This window comes from Habropoda laboriosa, unplaced genomic scaffold (assembly GCF_001263275.1).
Source record: "Habropoda laboriosa isolate 0110345459 unplaced genomic scaffold, ASM126327v1 scaffold291, whole genome shotgun sequence".
Taxonomy (NCBI): domain Eukaryota; kingdom Metazoa; phylum Arthropoda; class Insecta; order Hymenoptera; family Apidae; genus Habropoda; species Habropoda laboriosa.
The window spans coordinates 2,364,952-2,374,513 of NW_017100515.1; positions in this window are offsets into that span (position 1 = coordinate 2,364,952).

The following is a 9,562-nucleotide window of genomic DNA, read 5'->3' on the forward strand; positions in this document are numbered from 1 at the left end:
CTCGTGATTGGTATGCCAAATTCAAAAATGGAAATTTTGACCTCAAAGCGCGATTGAGCGACGAAGAGCGATTAAACCAACTTTTGCACGAAAATTCGCGTCAAACGACAAGGGAACTGGCAGAGAAAATGGAATGCTCCCACACTGCTATAGAGAAGCATCTTCACTCGATCGGAAAGGTTCAGAAGTGTGGAGCATGGGTTCCGCATGCTTTAAGTGACAACAACAAAAATCAACGAGCCACAATCTCCGTTGGTTGTCAAATTTTCCATTTTTCAATTTGGCATACCAATCACGAGCGGTTCTTTCTTAAAATAAAGAATTTCTGCAATTTTCGTGGGAATAAAGTTAGCAAACATGTAGGAATATGGACAGAAAGATTGTGGAGTGGCTCGAGAAGCTGAAAAAGAGAAGAAAAGAAAAAAGAGAGAGTGGCTGAGAACAGCAAAGAGAATATTAAAGTATAAGGGAGGGGTAACAATTAATAGGTAATAAGTAGGGTGATAAGTTAGTAGAGTACGAGGGAATGTGAATGGAAGAGAGAGAGGCTGTGAGGCTGAATAAATAAATATATATAAATGTAGAAATATTGTTTCTGAAATTTGGGTGCCAAAAATAGTGTCAAATAAAATTGGTAAAACAATAGTAATATTATTTTTAATACTTGGGTGCCAAAAATAGTGCCGAATAAAGTTAGTAAAGAGAATGGAAATATTATTTTTCAAATTTCAAATATTTCTCACATATTCTGCAAAAACAGTACTCCAAACTAGTACTCCAAAGTTAATAATTCCCTTTGAGCGAAAAGCAACGCAATAACTTCTCGCAAGGTTTAAAAAATTAACTTGGAATTAGGATCGAAGTGGATCACCGTATTCCCACGATGCAACTATAATACAAGCGTCGTAGTACACCATTAAACAGCCGCGATTAACGCAAACCATATTTTCCAATATTTACGAACAGGCCGCGCTTGGTTCCCACAAAATCGTTTTCGACGTTGCGGTTACGACGTCGCTCATAAATTCATTACGCGAAAACAAACGTGTCTGGAGGCAACAGAACGATCGATAGAAAATCACGGCGACAAGAGAACTTCCTCCACCCACCTGAAACACCAGTAAAACAAAAAGAAGAACAATCTATGCATCTAGGGACATCAAAATGATCGATAAAAGATCACAGTGACGAGAGAATTTCCTCCAACGACTGAGAACAGCAGCGCAAAGGGAGAAAAAGAAGGGAGAGATCTATCGAAGAAGAATCTGTGCGCCTGACGACATCGAAACGATCGACGAAAGATCCCAGCGAGATTCTAATGTCTGCAGACATCAAAACGATAGGAAATCACAGCGAGAAGAGAATTTCCTCCGTCGAACTAAAATACTAAAGCAAAAAAAGAAAAGAAAAGTGATCTATGGAAGAAAATGACCTCCATCGACTTGAAACAGCAGCGCAAAAAGAAAAAAAAGAGAAACGATCTATCGAAGAAGAATTTATGCGTCTGAAGACATAAGAATGATCGATAGAAAATCACGGTGAGAAGAAAATTACCTCCGTCGACTTAAAACAGCAGCGCAAAAAAAAACAAAGAAAAGTGATCTATCGAAGAAGAATTTGTGTCTATTCAAAGACATCAAAATGATCGATAGAAAATCACGGCGCGAAGAAAATTACCTCGAACCGACTTGAAACAGCAGCGCAAAAAAGAAAAAAAAGAAGGGAGAGATCTATCGAAGCAGAATCTATTTGTAACAACATATGTACACACGAGAGTGACCCGTGTCGTTGAGTTAACCGGTAAACGAACGATAAAAGGCTTACCTAGGATTGCGAATTAAATCAGATTAACGAGCTCCGCGGGGGACATTACGATCAATCCGCAGTTAGATTAAATCGGCTAGACGTCCATTACCGGTGGACGAAGCCAGTCGATGGAAACAGAGGGGGCGAGGAAAAGGAAGAGACGAAGGAAAGGAGACGATCTGTCTCAATAGCTTTAAGCAGATAGGAAGTTCGTAGAGACGGAATACCTCGATTCTACTTGGCCGATATTAAAATCACCTCCGCTACAGTGTAGTACGCCTCTCTGAGTAGATTTTGGCTCGAGGAGGAGCCCCTGTCTCTCCCTCTGTCGTGAATTAGAATTCCATTTATGTACCGTGATTTCGTTTACGACGATCGCTCGGTAAATTCGGTAATCTGTCTTTGTTTTACCTATCAGTGTTGCTTGCGTTTTTTATTTCTACTGATTTGGAATATCGATTGGAAATTAATTTAGGGCGATATGCAGACAGGTCTACTTTCTTAAGACTTAACCGTTTGAGTACCGGAGGTTTTTAAAAACACACGGTCGAAAAAAGCCGAACAGCGCAATAGCGCTTTCTGAATGGGATGCGAAAAGATCCAAGCGGCGCGATAGCGCTGCCTTTATTCTGTGTCGAAAAATGCTAAGCAGCGAGATAGCGCTTCTTTTATAATAGGTAACAACGAAATACAAAATGTATTACTTGGATTACTTATATACAAAAAAAGTAGCGAAGCGACATACATGCGTCTGAAAAGTTGAGCGCGTTTAGTGAGTGCGCTGTTAGTTGTCCGTATCGTTCAAATGCGCTTCCGACGTGAAATCTGAAGAGCGCGACTGGGACTCAAACGGTTAAAAAAAGCGGATGCACCCTTTTTGCGAATGAAACAGTATTTTCTTTTTATTCAAGTGAAAAAAGTGAAGTTGCAAGTCGAAGTAGACCTTTGTATACTACTCAATTTTTTCCTCGGGAACTTTCTTTCAAAATTCGCGAATCACCCTGCACAGTATGCAAATTTAAGCGACGTATCGCTTTAAGTGCGAAGGGGAGGAAATTTTCTTTCGTGGACCCAAGATTTCACTTTAGCCCACATTTGCCATAAGATCTTAGAAAATAAACTATGCTATAAGTATGCACAATATGTTTTTTAAGTGTGAAGGGAAGAAATTTCTTTCGTGGACCCAAGATTTCACTTTAGCCCACATTTTCCATAAGGGTACGTCACTGCCAACAAGCCCTTACCGAACCTTGTTCTATTCTTCCACGCGAAATTTCTCTCTTCCAACTCCTTCAGATTTTAGTTTCCGTTCTTTCGTCTCTCCCCGGGTTAAGACTTGCCTTCGTCCTCGAGGAGCCGAAGAAGCGCACATGTGGCATCCAGGTTTGCACGAGGACGAACGGCCCTGTTTTCTACAAATTTTCTCTATCTTTATCTATCTCTACTCCTGTCTTTCTGTCCTAACAATATAAAAACCCAGTACACCTACACCTCAGGTCAGTTTCTCCTTTACCAAACGATTGTATTTTCCGGACGAATTGTACGCCGACCATCGCACTTAGATCTTAATAAATCGAGGTGAAAAGAGTGCAACGGCGTTCCTCGCCCACCTCAGATCTTCAAAAAAATATTGTGCATACTTATAGTTCAGTTTATTTTCTAAGTGCCAAGGGGATGAAAGTGGATCCAAGATTTCACTTTAGCCTATATTTTCCAAAACATCTTAGACGATAAAGTATACGACGGAGATTGTAATTTAATTGTAAATTTTGAAAAATGAAATACTCGAGAATAAGAGAGTTTGTTCAAAGCTATGATTTTTTTCTTTAAAGGAGTAACAAATGATAACGAGTGAGAATTACGTGCACAGGATAATACGTAAAAGGGTTTGCAACATGAGCTCGTAAACCGCGATGGTACCATACGACGATTTTTAAGTATGATTTACGAAACGCATAAACCTACGTTAATGGTTTTCAACATTATCTCCCCGGGAGATGTAGTACTTTGTTACTTTACTTCAGTGGGTTATGAACTTCCATCGTTACACCTCCCCTCGTTCTTCTTCTTGCTAGTTTGAACTTCTTAAATTATCCACTGCTACGTAATAAACTCGTCATCGGCTAATTAGTTAAGGAAGTTGAAATTCTCGGCTGAATGTAAATAAAAATTACCATTAGTTTTTCCTCCTTCGAGAAGGGAGCGTCGTTGTTAAGATACCTTTCGAAAATTTTGGATCAGTACTGAATCTTTATACATAAATATTAGATATTGAAGAGTTGAACGATAAATAGTACAAAATTAAATATAGATATTAAAAAATATGTATGCGATATATTCCAAATAATTCTATAATGTATTGTATAATATCCATGGAATTCTATAATATATTCCAACGATCCGTGGAAAAATTCTTCAAATTAATCTGAAGTTTCTCAATATCAAAATATTCTAATGATCCACTGAAAAATTCTTCAGTCGATCTGAAGTTTTTCAATGTTAAAAAGATGATAAAAGACTCCAATGAGCCATGGAAAAATTCTTCAAGTGGATCTATAGTTTCTCAATATTAAAAAATTATGAAATATTCCAAGGATCCATGGAAAAATTCTTCAGTCGATCTAAAGCTTTTCAGTGTTAAAAAAATTATGAAATATTCCAAGGATCCATGGAAAAATTCTTCAGTCGATCTAAAGTTTTTCAATGTTAAAAAATTACAAAATATTCCAAGGATCCATGGAAAAATTCTTCAGTCGATCTAAAGTTTTTCAGTGTTAAAAAAATTATGAAATATTCCAAGGATCCATTGCAAAATTCTTCAGTCGATCTAAAGTTTTTCAGTGTTAAAAAAATTATGAAATATTCCAAGGATCCACTGAAAAATTCTTCAGTCGACCTAAAGCTTTTCAGTGTTAAAAAAATTATGAAATATTCCAAGTTCAGTCGATCTAAAGTTTTTCAATGTTAAAAAAATTATGAAATATTCCAAAGATCTGTAGAAAAATTCTCTAAAATTCATAATGAAATAACCAAAGGGTTACTTTCTCACGGATGAAAATACTGGTAAACCGACATAACGATGAAGGACGACAATTGGTATCAGATGTCCGCGATGGTTGTCGACAAATGGCGACGCGAGGACGCGATTAATCGATGGGAAGCGATGTTAAGTGCGTTATAATGACGATCGCCGGCGGAGAAATTCGAATCTCGCAAAATAGCCGGTTTCAGAGCTTGGAGGATTCTCTCCGCGTATTCTGCCGAGGTCCCCGGCCGTAATTCAATGACGATTGATCCGTGCATGCCATCAATGCCACATCAGAAAACCTAATGACGCGAGTAATCTGCCAGTCAATCTTTCGCGTTCCCCATCCGTTCGCGATAGATCCTCTTTTGAAGATCGCTCTCTCTCGGTGGATTTATCGTCGGTTCTCGACGAATCCATTTTCTCGTTATTAATGTAAATTGAGAGAGGAGGGGAGGGAAATAATGGTGTGTCTCGAATAGGGGTTTAAGCTTAGTCCAAGTGGATAATCCAATGGTGAATTATTATGTAGTTCAAGCGTCTCGAAATTGAAGGCAATTTAACGTGTCCATTACTTTTTAGCGTGATTTAGATCGTTCATAGGTATTATCTTCGATTCTTCGAGTCTTTTTCTACAGTATTTTATGGAGCACGAGTGCTTTAAATTGAAGGCAACCTGAAGTGTGCACTATTTTTCATAATAATTTAGAACATTCACAGTTACTACCTTCAATTTTCGAAGTCCTTTCCTCGATTAGTAATATTGCTCAAAAGCCTTGAAATTGAAGGAAAAGTGTGAATTATTTTTCATAATAATGTAGAACATTCACAGTTACTATCTTCAATTTTTGAAATCCTTTTCATTATTAATAATATAGCCAAGAAGCCTTAAAATCGAAGGCAACCTAAAGTGTGAATTATGTTTCACAATAATTTAGATCGTTCAACGTTTAAAATCCTCTTCTCCATTAATAACACAGTATAGCTCATAAGCCTCGAAATCGAAGCCAACCCAAAGCGTGAATTATTTCTCACAATAATCTAAAACGAAAAGAACGAAATACATCAAGTGACAATATTCGAAACAAAGAAATTGTCCAATATCCATTTACACAGTGTTTAACACCGTATCGGAGGGTAAAAAAAAAGAGCGAACGTAATGGGTGTTTCACGTGGCCGTATCTCGTTACGGTAATTTACCAGTACCCCTTCCCGTCGTTATGATAATCAGACACGAGGGAGCATGTCCCACTAATTAAATTGCCAACACGCGTAAGATGCACTCGGACATCGGCCATCGATTATCCGCGTAGCGTGCAATTAATCTCGCCCCATTATTAATTCCTTCGTAGCCAATGATCACGTTGCCCACCCTGCGACATCCCGCATAACTTACTGTCCCGGTTTAACTCTCTCTGCCCCCTCGACTGATCTACTCTCCTAACCCCCGAGTAAATTCCAAGATATTAACATACTCCCTCTCCGAACTGTACGATATACGTACATGTATTACCCTGTTTCTAATTGCAGACGAAAAGTAATTACTGTCCTAATTTTCACTCCCATCTAGGCTAAGTAGGCTAACCTTAACCTTCACCTAGGCGAAATGAATTTCAGCCAATTTCATTCTGTGTTCGTAGAAAGGAACGAGTAAATTGTTTATTGCGGCGTGTGAGGAATAGTCCTAACCCTATTTTCTTCCTCAAAGTGGACAGTCGATTCTTCGAATAAAATGAACGCACCGAATGGGAAGGTACCAAGTGACGTTACACGAGATACAGCCCAATCCGAAAAGCAACCGTCTAATTTGCACACGACCCACTCGAGTCCCTTTAAAAGAGCCAACCCCTTTACCAGTCTTATCCAGCAGACCAATCCTCCCAGCCGTTCCCAATCATGCAGGTACACCTGCTGGAGTGACGGGAACGTCATTATCTCCCGCGAGATTTTCACGTCTCTTCGTTCTCCGTTTGACACTGAGCCTCTCTCTCGTATTTCCTCTCTTTTCTCACTCTATTTCTCGCTTTTACTCAGTCTCCTCTTTTCTCACTTTATTTCTCTCTAACTCTCCTCCTCTTCTTTTCTCTCCTATTCTCTCCCTTCTCTTCTCCTTTTTTTCACTTTATTTCTCTCTTCTTCTCCTTCTCTCCTCCTTTTCTCTCTTACTCTCTCTCTCTCCTCTCTTCTCTCCGCGTGTCCATTCTTCGCGCATCACATTTACGTTACATAATCTCCAACTCACAATACCTCCTTAGCAGGGAGCAATGCCTGTTCGTTATCCGGTGCCGCGAAGAATCCAGATGCGCCAAGGACACAATGCTCAAGATCCTCCATATTCCTTCTCCAACTTTCCTACAGTCTCTCCTCTCTTTCGTCCATCATCGTCACCTACCCAACCCTATTCAACCCATACACACCAAACGACACGCACAAAAGCAACACCGCAAGCTACACGCGTAATTTCACTCGACCGTCACCTCACAGAGAGACACTTTTCCATCCATCTCTCTCCTCTGCAACATTTCTCTGTCACACAGTTACACCGCGCCAACCGTGTGTTCCAAACGTCCACCAGGCTTTGATTCCAACCGACGGACACGTATACAGAGGACGCCCTTTTATCTCTCGCGGGATCGCGTAAGCCCGGGGATTCACCGTCTAGGACTTTCGCCAGGATATATTTGCGGCCACCGCGACGCATACCGAGTCACGCGTCTCGAATAAAATACCGCTCCGCTGAGACGTTTTCTGCAAAGGATAGAGAGAAGCTTCAACATCCCCGGCTGGCTCTTGTCGTTCGGATCTTTTATTTATGGGATGTGTGCGGGGATTTCTCGGTTCGCCGAGGGGACACTGGCTAAACGCGTGGTTAGAAGGGTTCTACGAGGGTTACGCGTGGTTGAAGAGCATGGGAGAATTTGTCGTACATCGGTCATTTTTAACCTTTTTCCATCTCTCGGTGTATATAGGTGAAGTAATTGCCGAAAATTTGTTGACTTTTGCTCGTTGCGTAGGAGCGATTTTTAAGGTTTTTCGTCTCACACGATGTGTACAAACTGTGTCAAAGTCTCGGATGATTCTCGGATTCTTCTCCTTATCCTCTCCGTCACCTCTCTTCCTTCTCTTCTCAACTCATCCACCCGATCAAATATTATAGTATGCATTTTAGACTGATTTTCGAAGTCTTGTATTCGATTTAACGAAGAAGACAAATGGGTGGGCAAATATTTACGAATAGGGCGCGTTGCATATTGCAATAATTTTGACCTAAAGTTTCAGTTTTCTTCAGTAATTTTCTGTGTAAAAAGTTAGATCAACTCTGAGGTGCAATTTGAAACAAGCTTCCTGAGATTATACTCTGTTCTTGGGTCCCTAAATCTTTAACACAAGAATAGCGCGCATTGCGTATTGCAACATTTTTCACATAAAGTTTCAATTTTCTTCAATAATTTTCTGTGTAAGAAGTTAGATCAACTCGGAGGTGTAATTAGAAAAAAGATTCCTGAGATTATACTGTATTTTTTGGTCCCTAAATTAAAAAATCTTGGATACAAAAATGATATACGTTGCATATTGGAATATTTTTCACATAAAGTTCTAATTTTCCTCGGAAATTTTCTGTTTAAGAAGTTGGTTCAACCGCGAACTGTAATTTAAAAAAAAAGTTTCCTGAGTTTGTACTCTGTCTTTGGGTCGCCAAATAATCATATTCCCTCAAACCTCCCCATAAGTACACTACCGGCCAAAAGTTTGGAATCACCGAGCATTGCAATTTCCACAAAAATTTTCAGAAAAAAGTCAGCGACTTTGAGAATTTTTTATCGTTCGAATCAGTTGATATGAGATAAATTGATAAATGTAGAATTGAAATAATAAGGCACATTTAATATTGATGAAAAGTGGGAGGTGATTACAAACTTTTGGCCGGTAGTGTATGTGTACCCCCGTTAACTGTCGCGCAAGGTTTACGCAGTGGCTTACGTGTGCTCCTGTATTTGATGGACGACAATGACGGTTAGGGACACGTGGGTCTCCGAATGCCCACAGTTTCCCCAAAATCACCAAATTTACGTAAACCTAATTCAAACTTCGAATCACCAATTCATCACACACACGCGGAACAATTATTCCCATTCCAAATAATCGACAAAACAAAAGAACCTTGAAACCCGAAAAATCGCAAAGAAGTACGAACAATTCTCTGGCATCTCTCTTCTGGCACAGTCTCAAGCCCGAGAGTAACGTTTCCTGTTTCTCAAAGTGAAAAATTCAGGAAATCATATCTGAAGCGTCTCCGTATACCGCTTCGCGACCCTGTAAAGAATATTTTCAGCGACGATTCTCCGAGGAGCAGAGAGTACCGTAAGTTCAATTGCAAAGTCAGAGAGGTAACGTGGTAAGAGAGCAATTAATATTGGAAGAGCTAGAGAGAAGTGCGTTTAACATCGTGTCAACGATTTCCACGTCTTAATCGGAATATACTCTTGAATAAATTTCATCGCCGCGAAGACGGGACTCTCGTCTCGTTTCTGTTACACGAACGTAATTCATCTTCCCTTCTCGAACCAGGCTATAACACTCCTTTATTCCCGATGATCATGCCGGCTATCTAGAGCAGATGTTTCCCATCAATCACGGCTCTGTGCAATGATTAATCCATCACCTATATCATCGCTACGCCGCACTGACCTTCCAACACTCTTCGAGTCTCTCTCTTCTTGTGCGAACCGA